Source organism: Pyxicephalus adspersus, chromosome 5 (assembly GCF_032062135.1).
Source record: "Pyxicephalus adspersus chromosome 5, UCB_Pads_2.0, whole genome shotgun sequence".
NCBI classification, from domain to species: domain Eukaryota; kingdom Metazoa; phylum Chordata; class Amphibia; order Anura; family Pyxicephalidae; genus Pyxicephalus; species Pyxicephalus adspersus.
The window spans coordinates 57972120-57987982 of record NC_092862.1 but is presented as its reverse complement, the minus strand read 5'-3'; the positions used below and the strand labels follow the sequence as shown (position 1 = coordinate 57987982).

At 36.2% G+C, this 15863-nt stretch overlaps 1 long non-coding RNA gene across 13 annotated transcripts in view; it reads left to right on the top strand.

The window, feature by feature from the left end:
- Positions 1-15863, top strand: part of LOC140330974 (uncharacterized) — a 240975-nt gene that overhangs the window by 122869 nt on the left and 102243 nt on the right. For 12 of the 13 annotated variants that reach the window (XR_011920836.1, XR_011920838.1, XR_011920827.1 and 9 more), the window contains exon 4: positions 10668-10752. The exons of the other annotated variant lie outside the window; for it this stretch is intronic. This is a non-coding gene — a long non-coding RNA (uncharacterized lncRNA). The remainder of the gene's footprint in view (positions 1-10667; positions 10753-15863) is intronic. 13 annotated transcript variants of the gene reach the window in all.

Genomic DNA, 15863 nt, shown 5'->3' with positions numbered 1-15863 from the left:
ATGGAATTAAAGTACAAATCCTAAGAAATTGTCATGAAGGAGAATTTTACATCTGTATAAAACTGAAGCGGTTGAGTGCAATCCACCATTGCAATCCACTAAAGCCATTGGATGGCCACTAAATTTGTAACTGGTTGTGCATTGTCTTTGACAGCCGGGCTCTACAGTGCTTCCAGAAGACTGCAAGGTTATACTGTATATGACTTCAGTTTCAGCTCTGTACATGTCACAAAATTGTGTCTTTGTTGGTCTTTGGCTTCTCTTTTAGAACAGGTGATAACCTGCACCCTAAACTCTCTCTTCTATACATTCTAACATTGCTTTACAAGGGTTATCAACATCAACACTAAGGCTACATCTTACCTTTGTGGGCCACTCAGTCTCCATCATGAGTACACTGTACTCCACGATTTCATTAAGTTGTAGGTACCAGATTTCTAATGAGCCTTGCTAGTGAAAAGAACAGGCTGTCTAGGCAAGACTGTATTCATTGGAAATGGGTATTTGTTGTTTATTTGATTGACTGGTGGCTTGATAATTTATCATAAACACTTAGTTTTTTGTATGTTGAATAGAATACATCCTAAGAATTTTATGTATTTAGAATAATAGGACAGAAATCCTCCTAAGATATATGCCCCAGCTGTGTTCCAGACTGGAGGGCAGCATCCTATAACAGTGGCACATTGTTTTCTCTTTTTTAACTACAGATATCCGGTAATACCGGGAGGGAGAGGGAGAAAGGGGGGAATGAGGGAGTGATGGGGATGGGGATGTTCCCTGTTCTCCCCAAGATAAGGGGTCTATGCAGTTTGCTAGCATTTGACTATGCAACAATCACAACTTGCGGGTCTTCAACTTCAATACATTCATTATACAACCTGCAACCTTCTATAAGCACAAGACCATAGGAGGAATATCCTTATTCACCCTAACCTCTCATCAATTGGTACTCAACAATCTTGTTAGTTTAAAAGAATCCTACTGGTGTATCAACACTACTTTAAGAACGACTGTCCTAAATAAATCACCCAGAATCGATCAATATACCATCTACCACAAATTGTATAATGTCACATCCCCATGAGGAAGCCTAATCTGGGCGAAACGCGTCGGGGACTTGTATACAGAAAATACGGTCTTATTATATTATTACCTTTTCTCATTTTTCTTTGCTGTCTACTGTTCATGCTAGCAACAATTTATCTAGTAAAACATCCCATTTCTGTGACTCAGAACAGAAATAGGTGTAACTAACAGAACATGTTATGTTAACTTGCAATATTATTCTTACTTCTGTGTTTTCTGTACAACATAACCAGGCAAGACAATGTACTACATGTTCTAGGTTTATGAATCGTGTATTTTTATGACCTTGTTATATATGAAGTAAATATATAATAATGCATTCATAGCTTGACTTAAAAACTCTTGAGCCTCAAAACCTCTTTCTTTGCTTTCTTCTAGCACTCCATTGTTTTCTTTTTCTGTAATTTCTCTTTTTTAACACCTACAGAGAGTTAGCCATGCTCACTGCTAAAGCCTTGCAGTGAACCGTGTTGAGACGTGTTGTGTCAGTTACTGCCACTTGTTCACCTACCATACTAGGAATACTCTGCCACCTGCATTCATCTCTCCTGCTTTAGTGCTACACTTCTATTATTACCCTATAAAGGTAGCTACTGGATATTGCACAAATCAAGTCTGGGTGAAATCTTGATTTTGTACTCTTGGGTTCTATTTAAATTACAGTTGACAATCGAAAATCCAACCATCGATAATCCGTTTCCTTTAGTTTCCCTGCATGAATTTCAGATCGCATTTTCAATGCAGAGACTGCAGTACACTGTTTAGCCACTGATGTTTTGATAGCGCTGTTCTGCAGAAACAGCGGTTAGGTCTTATTTGCTACACTAAATACACGCTGAGACGTCCCTGCTGCCTGCTCCCTGGAACTGTGCCAGATGTCCGAGGTGCTGAGAGAGGAAGGCTGCCTGTGTGTGGAGAAAAATATAACTTTAGAAATTCCGGAATTTTCGAAAATCCGGCACTCCTTGGGTCCTGAGGTTGCCGGATTTTTGATTGTCAACTGTATATTATATTTAGGTATTCAGTCTAATTTGCAAGGCATGAAATTAGTTATTTTAACTACTTTTTTAAGGGATTCTGGTCATCTGAGTTAAGTTCACAAAAAATGCCCCATGCAGGATTCAAGTATTATGCAGGAACCCTTTATGCAAATAGTATCTCCAGCATGATTGTCATAATGGATAACGATTAAAATATATGCTGGTAACAATCTTAAGCTGCGTACACACGTGCAATTTTTGTCGTTGGAAAGGATCTTTCACAATACTTTCCAACGACAAAGGACTACACGATGCATGAACGGTGCTGTACATACAGCACCGTTCTGCTCTATGGAGAGGGGAGGGGGAGAACAACGGAGCGGCACCCTGCTGCGCGCTCTCCCCCTTCCCTTGCATTAGGATCGGTCGTCGTTCATCGTCCGTGGATCCGCCAGGACGGTCGTTCGGCCGATGGACGACGCCGATATCTGGCCGATGCCGATTATTGGGCGAAAAAAATCTGACGTGTGTACGCAGCTTTAGTTTTAGCTGAGATATAGAATTAGGACAACAACAAAAACACTAATTTTTGCAGGTAAATTTACAGTTTAACTAATGGAGTCTTGCACGTTTATGCAGATTATAGACATGGTGCTCATATGGGAATGCTCTGAATCAATTGTACAGCCTCTATTTACTAAGGAGTTCAGTCTGTTCACTCTGAAGTGATAATTCCTTATTTTAATGAATACGGTGAAGCTCTGATTCAATCATGTGCAACCAATAATCAAGTTTTTTGCATTTCTTTGCACATGATTGCATATTCTTTGGAAAGTGAATTATCACATCACTCACATTCAAAATTATTCTTAGTTCACATAAATAGTGGCATTTATATTTATGTTGAATAATTGGTCCTATGAATGGGAATGTTTTAATGATAATGGGGAAAATTATGGATAAATAATAAAATTAGTATATTAGTACTGGTTCTTATTTTGCAACAATGTTTTATTGGTTCAGATCTAAAACTTGTTTCTACAGTTATGCCAGATACTAATAAGTGAACCTGAGAGGGGTAGCGAGCATTTACATTTTTTTTTAAAAGATTGTTACCAGTCGTATATTAACCCAGCCCAGCAAATCAATAAATAACTTTGTAGGACTTCTGTGCAAAAGCTAGACTTTCACCCAAGATGACTATGAATGATGTCTCAGGGAAAATCTAGCTTCTGTATAGAGCTTTTTTCTCTTCCCAGGAGTCCGTGGATGTATAGCTGCCACATTATTGCTTTGAATATCCTCAATATAGCCTTTAGTAAAACAGGTATCTTCAAAGCAATGGTCCCATATCTCCCACCATGCTACACATACTCCAGAGAACCTTCAAGACAAAGCGCTTAAACAGTTTTTAGAGAAAGACTAGGGCATTGTTAAATTTGTCATGATCTCCAGAAATCTTGTATTCATGTTTCTTGTTCAGCACTGCATGTCCTCAGGTTCCCAAGGTATCCGGTACTGCAGTTGTTGCTACATCTCTCTGGTTATCTCTGATATTTACATGCACGTCCAGCAAGAAATCACACATATTGGCAAGCAGCCCACTGGCACATCCGCGGATGTTTATTTTAATTTCCCCAGAGCAAACTTTAAAATACAGCAGCCACATGAGTAAATACTTCAGAATTGGGATCATTCTAAACACCTGAGAAGACTTGCACACCCTAAGGAGAACGGGTAGTAGAAATAAAGAGAAATAAAAAAAAAACGGGAGTGAAAAAAGATTGTGTATCATTATCAGTGAGACAACAAAATAGGGGCTCACCTTGACATTTCTTATCAGATGATACAAGGATGTGTTTCACAAGAGAGTTTCTAATTGAACATTTTCACACAGAAATCAGGATGTTGTTTTTGCCTAGTTTAAAAACCGGAGATGTTAGTCCCTTGTTTAACAAAACACCTGTTTAAAGCTGCTCCATCCCATAGATTTCCTTTTTATAAAGTACCTTAACCTTTCTGGGCTTTCTGCATAGGAAGATCGATTTTCTCACAGACTATGCCTACTAATTGAGTTCTCAATACTCCTGGAAAACACAGAAATGTCAGTGTTAATTTGGCAAGACCTGCTAAGACAGAAGGTAGGCCCGCTATGATTCATTCAGGACTTAAGAAAGTGCCGTTCCAGGCAGCGTCCTTTTTAGTTTTTTTTTTTTTTTTATCTCAACTTGGCTTTCTATTTAGGTTGTCTCACTACCTTATTTTAAACACTTCTAAAACCAGGGGTATGTTGTGCCCTCCAGACCCAAAGTTGCTCCGGTCAGAAAGTTTAACTTTTTTAATTTGAATAGATATAAGATGTTTTGGCACAACAAGTCAGTCTCTCTTTTCTGTTTTATAGCTGGGGAAAGAAAGGAATTGATTTTTTTTTGCAATTATTTTTATTCTTTTCACCAAAGAATTTATCAGACACAAATGGTTTGGCTGTCCATCATTATGGGGTCAGCATACAAAATACAAGATATAAAATACAAATACAAAAATGAGGGAGATATCCTGGGTAGTGAGTAGTAAGGGAGACCAGATAGTAGACAACATTAAAATAGGAACGTCAAACATCTCCTCTGTCCATTGGGACATCTTATTTTGTAAAGACTTTCCATAGCCTTTAGGAAATACATTTCATTGAGGGGTAACATTGACAGTATAGAGCACTGTCTTAATATAGCATTTTAAACAGGTTTTAATACCTGTTATACCTTTATACCTCTCCAGACATGTGGAACAGAGGTGACTGCTTTGACAGTGAAATAAAAAAAAAAGTTCAATGTTTCTGCCAGGAATGGGGTGAGGTCACAAACTGTTAAGGTTTTTTTATATCAATACTTTTTGATGAGATAGGAAAGAATGAACCAGGAAGGTAAAAATTCAAAAGATTTCCCTTAGCTTTAGGACCTTACTCTGTAATGGGTAAAATAGGTCTAAAGTATTTTTTAGAGACTACTTGATGCCGAACTTCAAGGATCTTTTAGGATCTAGGTACATTCAAGTTCTATCTTAAAAACACATTGGCCCTGATTTATTAAAAATCTCCAAGGCTGGAGAGAATACACTTCCATCAGTGAAGCTGGGTTTTCCAGCAAACCTGTAATGGATTTCCTAAAAGTCAAGCTATTTGTTAGCAGATGTTTTCAATCCCGGACCAGATCCATTCCAGGTTTGCTGTATCATCCAGCTTCACTGTTGAAAGTGTATTCTCTCCAGCCTTGGAGAACTTTAATAAATCAGGGTCATTATGTGGTTTAAATTTATTCAAAAGTGAATTGGATTTTAGTAGATTTGCCTCCCATTTATTGTAGAACTCAGATTTGAAGAGGGAGAAATGTTGTATTATCCATATGGACCATTGCCTAGGGCTTCAGGCTTGGAGTAGGCAGTAACAAGCTTCAGTTTATTCCCTTCTTGTGTCTACCACTGCTTATCTATAGCTGAATTCAGCAAGTGATCTGTAATGTTCTTTATTGTTCAGTAAACATGACTCCATTCTCTTGCTTAGTGGTCTATAGTAGCTCCGTGTAAAAAGCTGACCAGATGTGGCCTCCAGTGGTATTTTTTTTTTTTTTTACCATAATGTCCACATAACACAAGTGGCCAAGCTTTACAGAAAAATATATTCATGCTTAGTGGAACATAGTATCTCAGCCCTGGGTAGGGGCAACACTCACGGACATACTCAGAAACGTATTGCTTTACACAGTACTGTAAGTCAACATTTCGATCATGCTTACAAGAAAAGAGAGCAATGTGGTGACAGCAATGACAGCAATGTGGTGTGCTGATTTTCAAGCCACAAGGTGGGGTCAGTTGGTGATCAAACTGTACTACTTAAAGTAGTCAAGAAATGAGAGGTCACCATTTTGGAAATATTGTCTGGTACATGGAATAATGCTGGACAGTAGTAAAATGAATCACTGAGAAGGCCAACATCTCACTTTATTTCATTTCACTAAGCCACATTTCCATTCCACATTTTACCCAACTTTTTATGTAAACGGGAGCACATTGCGCAACCATCAGTAGCAAAGCACCCACAAATCATTTTAAAAACAATATTTTTTAGGGTCACTATCAAAAAACTTGAACAAAAAAATAAATGCAAATGTTGATAATAATCTCAAAGCAAATTAAATGTAGGAAAATGCAAATCTTTACTGTCTATGACTACTCTGGATAAGGTAATCTATTTTTCTTTGTGAAAAGAGCATGAAACCTATTATACTTGCCATCGTCATCTTGGATTTCATGATTGACCAAAAGGTGAACTATAGAAGGGACATGGAGAAATATTATACTGAATAGCTCTATGTAGTACAGGGAATCTGCTGCAAGACCATAGTGAGGTGTGATGGTGAAGACTGCGGTTTGGATGAGGAAGCAGATGGTAACTTTCTTTATTGGAAACTTAATAGCTAACAGCAGTTAGGACAAATAGCAGAGGAAACATATATGTCATAATATTGTGTGTGATGGAAGTGTACTATGATTTTATGATTTCATTTTACTGTTTATCTGTTACATGTCTGCCAAGTCTTTCATATAAACTGTGTTTCTCCTTTCTACATTTTTATACTAAGCTTCCTATTAGTTCTTATACTGTATAAGGGAACACATAATCAAAAGGCATATATAAAAAGTGAAAAACTTCATATCTACATCTTCTTTTCCATATTTGGTGTACCATTTAGAAAAGAAAAAGTTTTAATAAAACCCTTTTGTTTCAGAAAAAAAGCTGCTACAGGTCTCTTCAAGTTCTGGATAGCAAACTAGGCATGATAGCAGGATATCAAATTAAATGGTGACCTGCATTCTCTTGACTGAAATTACAACATAGATTGGTCACCAACTCTGTCCTCTCCTTGACCCCATACATTTAAAACATTTCCTGGTCCTGCCACTCTCACCAGCGCAACATCTCCAAAATCCACCCCTACCTGTCCCCAGAGACCCCCCCAAACTCCTTGTACATGTTCTTATCAACTGTCGTCTGGACTGCTGTAACATCCTCCTCTCTGGTATTCCACTAACCCGACTTTCTCCTCTACAATCTATTATGAATGCTGCAGCCGGACTCATCAATCCTTCCCTCTGCTCCTCTTCCACTGTATCTCTTTGTAGTTCTCTTTATTGTCTTCCATTTCACCTTATAATCAAATTCAAGCTCCTGTACTTTGCCTTCAAATCCCTACACAGTTATTGTACCACTTACATTTCTGACTTGGTAAAAAAATACACCCCTTGCCGCTCTCTTTGTTCCTATAATGACTTCCCATAGGCTTTCTCACTTATACCCTCGTCGTTTGCCCGACTTCAAGACTTTTCTAGAGCTGACCCGACTCTCTGGAATGGTCTTCCACATCCTATTTGGCTTGCTACAACTTTCTGCTCATTTAAAGAGCACTCAAAAGCCATCTTTTAAAACTCCCAAAACCTGTCTTCTTCTGTCTTTTAAACCCTTTCTTCTTCCCACCACTGCATGTCTCCCCTCCTCAGTAAGGGCCCCCTCACCAGGAGCTAGCTTGATAACACAGGTCAACATGTCATTTCTATCAGATATAATGTTATGTGGGCTCTGTAGTATTTTTGATGCGGATTTCAAATCTGTATTCAGTTTTTCTCTAGCACATCTAGTTTTCATGATGCAGCTAACTATATAATGTGTAAGTTCGTGTAAGTTCGTTAAAAATAGCCTTAACATATTACAACATTTAACAAAAGTTTTCTTTTTTTTGAGGTTAGAGACCGCACTAACTGCAATTGATTTAATTTGTTATCATGCCTAGAAATTACCTTAATGATCCAGACAGTTTGTTACATGTGTGGTTCATTGACGACGAAAGCCACATGTCGCCAAATTACCACAGAACTTAAAAAGATGTACAAATTATATTTTGGCTGTCCACTTGGTGACCAGGATAAATCTTGGGCTCCACTTGTCATCTGTACCAGTTGTTCCAAGGGACTGAGTGACTGGCTAAATCTGCGTAAAGCAGCAATGCCGTTTGCAATCTCAATGGTGTGGAGAGAACCGCGAGACCATCTAATCAACTGCTATTTTTGCTGCGTCAACAAAAGTGGATTCTCAGGTAAAACTAAGCAAAAATTGCATATCTCGGACTCGATTCTGCAATTAGGCCTGGACTGGCCAGTTACAACCCTGAATCATCTGATCCTGACTACCTGGCCGATGTAGATTCAGAACCAGAGACCTTTACACAAGCAGAGCTGAATGATCTCGTTCATGATCTAAATCTCTCCAAAGTCAAAGCAGAACTTCTTGCTTCAAGGCTTAGACAGAAACACTTGCTTGCAAAACGTGTAACTGTAACTCCAAAACTACAACTACAGAAAACAAAATCATAACTTGACAACTGGTGATAGCTGACTTTGCTACTGTCATGATATAAATGCACTCTTTAACAGTTTGTCACAAGAGCATGTTCCAATCGTCATTGATTCCTCTAAAAGAAGCTTGAAAACAGTCTTACTGCATAATGGTAATTCCAAACCAAGTTTACTGATTGCCCATTCTGTTAACCTAAAGGAGTCCTATGACAACATGAAGTTACTACTTGAAGCAATGCAGTATAAAACACAGCAGTGGAACATCTGTGGGGATCTAAAGGCGATTGGCTTGCTGATGGGAATGCAAGGTGGATTCACAAAATATTGTTGTTTCCTATGCCTGTGGGACAACCGATCTATGGGAGACCAAAATGCCAAGCGTGATTGGCTACCAAGAGATACCTATAAGCCCGGAACAAGCAGTGTCAAGTTTCTGCCTCTGGTTGAGCCACATAAAATATTTCTGCCACCTCTCCATATCAAGTTAGGCTTGATGAAGAACCTTGTGAAGGCCATGGGTAAATCAAACTCCATGGGTTTTCAGTACCTTGTTGAGAAGTTTCCAAACATGAGCACTGCAAAAATGAAGGAAGGGATATTTATAGGGCCACATAAATAAAAGTCTGTTTTGCAGGATGATGTTTTCAAGCAATCTCTCTCAGCAGCTGAGCTAGAAGCTTGGGATGCATTCAAGTGGCTGTGTGAAAATTTCCTGGGCAACCATAAGTCTCCTGCATACAAGGAAGGAATTCGGAATCTGCTTGATTCATACCAGAATCTGGGTTGTCGCATGTCATTAAAAATACATTTCTTGCACTCACATCTAGAATTCTTCCCGGAAAATTTTGGTATGGAGAGTGACGAACAAGGAGAACGTTTTCACCAGGACATTCAGTTAATGGATCACTGTTACCAAGGTTTCTGGAATGAAATTATGATGGCTGACTACTGCTGGATGCTGTACCACGACAATCCAGACAAAGAGTACACAAGAAAATCATACTCTAAGCATTTCTGAAGAAACAATGGTACCTGACTGACACTGTTCAGTAGATCTATACCACAGTTTTCCTTATTTTACTTCACACTGAAGATGTATTAACATTCTCTTCAATGGTGCTTACGTTTTTCTACAAAATACATGCATGTACAATGTTAACTATAATAGTATTTTTAACTCAGTAACTGTACATGTTAGAGAAAAACTGAAAACAGATCTGAAATCTGCTCGACAAACTGTTTTAGAAAAGTTTGCAGTGGTTTCTGATGATTATCAAAACTATTTTTTTGTTGACCTGTGTAATCATTATGATAATCATAACGGTAAGTAGTATTTTTATCCGTGTAGTTTTTCTTTAGTTTGTATGTCTCTTTCCTTGGATTTTTTTTCTAATGTTACATTAAATAACACTAAAACAGCAATGACATCTAATGAGATCATCCAGGCTTTTAGCTTATACCACATTAGATGTGTGAAATAGCAGATCTATAGTGTTAGAATCCTAATATGTTTACTTACCTCACCAACTTGTGAAAATGGTTTTATGAGTGGACCTCTGCACAGAATTTACACATTGGCTTCATCTTACTCTATCACACTGTTTGCCTAGAGACATTTGACAACTCTTGACATCATCACTAAGTGTAATTGATGTCATGTCATATAGTATATTCCCAAGCATGTACAAGTCCCTGGCTAAGCAGATTCTGAAATGCCTTTAACAGCAAGGTTTTTCACGGCGATAAGAGCATTTGTGTGGATCCTTTAACAGACACTAAACAATGTGTAAAAGAAACGCTACTTGGGACATGTCAGTCATATGCATGAACTACGAGATCTTTAACAGAATTCAAGGCAAATGTTTTTTAATAAATAAATCATGTGTCAAGGATAATGTTGTTTACCAATTTACTTTTATCTGTGGTCATTGCACAGCTTTCTAATCAATCTCCTTTTAATTGATTTGATAAAAGTGCTCCAAGTTTAAGATAACACCACACTATAATAATTCCTAAAATAATTCTCGTGCCATCAGATTGGAAAATACAACAGTACACTTGAAGAAAAAATACAACAATGTACACTTGAGTAATTCATACATGGTAACTATAACAAGTCTTTTTTTTCTCCATAGTTTGATGGATGGTATTTTACCCTTACCAACCATAGATGTAATAATTTATTTTTTATTCCAGTGATGCTGCAGAGCTGAATTGCCTTGATAAAGAACTGCATATAAGGTTACGCACTACTCAGAATGTGAGGTTTTAATGGCTTTGGGTAAGTTGCTTACCACCTGTAAATGCTTTGTAAATGCTTTCTTACTCTGATTCTCTTGCAAGCCAAGGTCTCACTCTATTTACATTACTTTAAAACAGAATTAAATAATAAAAAATAAAATTAATATAAACAATATTAAGCTTATTGAAATTGAAAGCAAAAAACAGATAATTTTCAATAATTCTTATCTTCAGTCTAACACCACTTCCGGTAAAACCTAATTTCAACCATAGGATGAACCCACCCTTCCAGGTTAACTGAATGCCGGCATCAATCAACCTGATTCCTCATTGCTTAGCCCATCATGGGTCAGCCTCCAGCTTGTGACTGGACAGTGAAAGAGAATGAGCACTGCAATGAGCTTATCTCTTCCTTACCCTGCTTTTGCTTCTTTCAGCATGTTCAAGTGTCAGCACATGAACTGTCTGGCTTCTTGTGTTGCTCCTTCTTTTCCTACTCTAAGCTCCATTGTATAGGAAACATGAGAGGGTTGTACATGGACAATTTTTTATTATTTACTTTGCGTGTATTTAGCAAAACACATTCTGTGATGTACTAATGAATACAGAGATACAGGTGCCTAGAGTGCAGATTCAAATCAATAATGCATCTTATTTATTTACTTTTGCTTTTTTTCACATATTTACAAATGGACATTATTGATTACCCATTAAATATACTCATATTTGCAACTAGAAATTTAAAATACCCACTCAAGCAGATATTGTAGACAAGAGAAAAAATGTGTTCTGTATGCAGATAAAGTTCAAACACAGCCCTTGCAGGTATTAAATATAGATTTCCTACATGGAATATGTAAGTAATATCTCTTACCAGCTTCAGTGTTTGAATGAAATGCTACTAAAGCAATTCCATGCAATCTTTGGACTGTCCTTTGTCACATTCACTGACCCCAAGTCTAGATAGCGGCCAATTTCCTTAATAAGATTTTAGAGCTGTTTTTTCCTTCATAGTTAGAGAAATGTAGCAGCCAAAACGGATGGATAGTCTTTACTAAATCAAGGTTTTAAAAGGGAGTAAAGCATTTTTCCCAGACTTTACTTCCCATTTAAATTACAGAATACAATACTTAAATCTTCATTGCATTCATTTAAAATCATTGCTTTTGTTGCTAACATTACAATAAATATTGCATTAATTAGATATTATATGAGAAAAGCCAGGACATATATAAGCAAAGAAAACCTGAGAATTAGAACAACTTTACATTTGCCTTTCTTTGTCAACAACACATCTTATTTAAGCATCACTTATGACAATCAAGTTGTGAAAGAATTCCCTTGAAGGTGATAGTATGTACTTGCAAACACAAGAGACATTCATTATTGCAGATTTACACATCTTCTGACTTATTCTGAGGAAATAAAAAGGGAAAAGAAGCAGTACAACACTAAAAAGGAGATTCACTGTTTGGAATTAAAGTTTATCCATGATTCATATGCTGGAAAGAAGCATGCTAATAGTCTGTAATACAGTAAAAGAACAAATATTTTTTTTTGTGATGTTTTGCTATGTTGTCCTAAATGAAAATACAGCCTGGTCCTTACAGTTGATAGATGACACTCAATATCAGTTCATAAAAATATAAATACTGGGCTGATTTGTATTAAAGCTGCACATTTTACTAGCTTCACAACTTGGAGTGCAAGCTGCTATATCATTACATGGTAAATTACTTTCAATAATATACTTTCAATATATATATATATATATATATATATATATATATAGTTTTTTTTTTACGTTTTATTTTTTCTACGGTAATTTAAATACCATGACTATTCAATTTTTTGGCTGTGTTCTTTACTTTATTGAAAAAGTTATTGTCATGTTTAAAAATGTACCACATTTTTCTGCTGGGGCTGTATGACAATAAATGTGTAAACCATTTCTTAATCCAACTTGTCTAGTTTTCTCTTTTTTTATTTGATTCAAGACTAGGAAGATGTTCAAGACTAGGAAGATCATTGGGGCTTTGTAGCTACCTTTGCTAAATAGTACTCACTGGATCCTATGCGACAAGCCACAACTCAAGACACCATTATCAACTTCTGGTTGAATTTTTGAGTTTTAAGGAACCCTGGTTGAGAATGGCTGCCTTGGACTAAACGTATCCAGGATAAATATTTAAATATTGTTAGTCAACAGGGTGAAATATCCTCCACACTTTTATAGCTTATTAATTTATAGTGATGAGTGGATCTTGCTGGAAATTTAAATTCTGCTTTTCTACAGACATGTAATGTAGACATTATGGTGCCATGTACCCTTTGAAGACGCCTAAATGCTGTTGTGGGGTCAGCGATAGTATGATGGGACCATCTCTGGAGTTCCTGAGAGCCACAGAATGTCAGCTGTTGTACTACTGTAAACTGAGAAAAATTATACCAGCACACTTAAAAGCATCAGAAATGTAATGGTGTGTCCATGGAATGTGGAACTCTAGGTTAATAGGCTTAAAATGTGTCCTATTTCATATACTTTATAAACCTTTTTGTAGCCTTATTTGCCTAATAAAATCTCACATTAAGCTTCTCTGTGTCAGAATAGTCAACAGATTTATTCAAATCTTCAAACAGCTAAAGCCAGGAAATATATCTCTGAAAATATAATATTGTAATAGAGACCTGAACTTATCACTCTATATATAATAGTGTAATAGAAGCCAAATAGATCAGATTCCTGACCCCTGGATTACCTGTCTACAGCACTTTCATGTTAGCTTTGTTCACACTCTTGAGTGATATGAGAAGAAGGACATTTTCAGATCACTTCATACTGTAGTTAAAAGAAAATCAAAGAGTTGAGAATTATTGGTGAAGTTTTTTTTTTGGTAGCATCATATAAGACAAGCCATATTGTGTCAACATATCTGAGTGGAGTAGATGTAATAAATAAATACATATATATATATATATATATTTTAAAATAGATTATTCAGTAGTCCTAAACTAAAACCAAACATAAATCTAAAAAAATTGTGAGCATCTATTTTCTTTTATTGTAGACAGTAACAGGCTATTTCTCTTCTGCTGTTAACAAACTTACCTGCATGTTCACAATTATTGAAAATGACCCAAGTTCATTTCTCATGCTTCTTTTGTTGGTGCCTACATCTTTACCTGGTCCATTTCCGTATTCGGGATCCTGCTATCTTGATTGGTCATGCCAAAATGAAGTTACCCCTATGCACATACAGTCACCTATGCCAGGATTGTACAATAAATTACACATGTAGCAATCAGATAAGTGGGTTTGTTTTATTGTAGAACAGACATATCATGTCCCTTCCACAATAAAGAGCTTTCTGTATGTAACATTTTAATTATTAGGTAATGCTAAAAGTTAGTAAGTAGGTGTAAGCAAATAAGTATTTCACCAAAATCACCAAAAGTGATTTATAAATGGCATGGAACTCAACCAATTAGTCAACTCTACATGAATATGTTCGGAAACGTTGAGAAAATTTAAATCCACATAATTCCCAGTGTATGCACCACTATTAAATTTTGAGTTTTTTCTCTGAAAATTATATTTGATAAATAAAGGCTGATTTATGTTTCTTAGCAATACATTTTTACTGTAGTACGTAAAAAAGTATACATTATACACATTTCCTTTGTAGCTCTGTGTTATTATTGATATTCTTCTTCTTCTTCTTCTTCTTCTTCTTATTATTATTATTATTAATAATAATAAACATGATTTATTACGACCTAACATGAAGGGATGTACATTAAATAGGGGTTGCTAATGACAGACAGATACAGACAGTGACGCAGTAGGAGGAGAGGCCCTGCCCCAAAGAGCTTACAATCTTGAACTTCACATTTATTTGAAGTTTATTGATGATATGTATGATGATATATTGTTTATATGAGCCCACATTTCAGGCGAAGCAAGCCCATCCTATAACTAATTTTGCTGTGAGGAGATCAATTATTACATAGGACATTTTCACAGAACAGTAATAAAGCAATGTATAAAAACTTTACAATTTCATTCTTTATGCAAGTGCTAAATATAAAATATTAATAATGCAATATTAAACTAAGCCTGTACCTAACTAAAAATAAAAATGTATATATTGCAATCTTAAACATAATAAAAGAAATGTATACACTGTAAAGAATGTTTATAACACTATACAAACATTATCCTTTAAGTTCTTATCTGAAGAATAAGTAAAGGAAGAGTAGGCAAGGTTTTGTCCCTGTGCCTATGCTTCTCTGTTGCATGATTTTCCATGTTATGTTTCACATTTTACTGAAAAGTTCAGTACCATAACACAGGAAATGAATTCCCGCTTTGAAAAGAAACATCTCCAAATGATGACAGCTTAAGAAAACTCTGCAGAATATTTGCTTAAAGCCTGAAAGGGTTCCCTCCCAAAATGATAACTTTTACAGAAACCAAATTAGTGACGCGTATTTGTTCAACAAGGATGAATGCAGAAAGCAGATTGAAAACAGAATCCCTACAATTAAATCAAGTGATTAATAAAATAAATCAGAAGGGTTTTAATGAAACGCTAACAAGCACACAAATATGTTTTCATTTTCATTTGTAAAATTTATGGCATCTTAGTAATTGAGCTACATTGGCACACAGAAGCTGTAATTCATAGTATGAAGCACTGACACACACTGAAGTGTGATAAAATTCACTTCAGAAAATGAAAATGAAGAGGTCTTACATAGAAATTTGCCCTTGCTTCGCCCTTGCTGCTTTTTAGAACCATAATTTAGAAGTATACTCTCTAGTATTAATAACAAATATCTTCGTCAGTTCAGTGGTTCATAAATGAATGGAGCACTTGTATGCTGTGCTTTTGTTATTGTATGAATGTAAAGTATCACCAAGGGTTTATTCTCTCCAGAAACCAGTCCATATTCACTACTAAAGTATATCTAAACCAAGTAATAAAATCTCATTTAAGCTTTACCATGTTCAGGTAGTTTTTAAAGTTATAGCAAATATTTTAAAATGTACAGCTTTCATTTAAGTTGTACCTGGTAACCCTACCATACAGGTGTGACTTCACTTTATTTGTGTCTCCTAGTTGTGATCCTGAGTTATAACTTAGGATC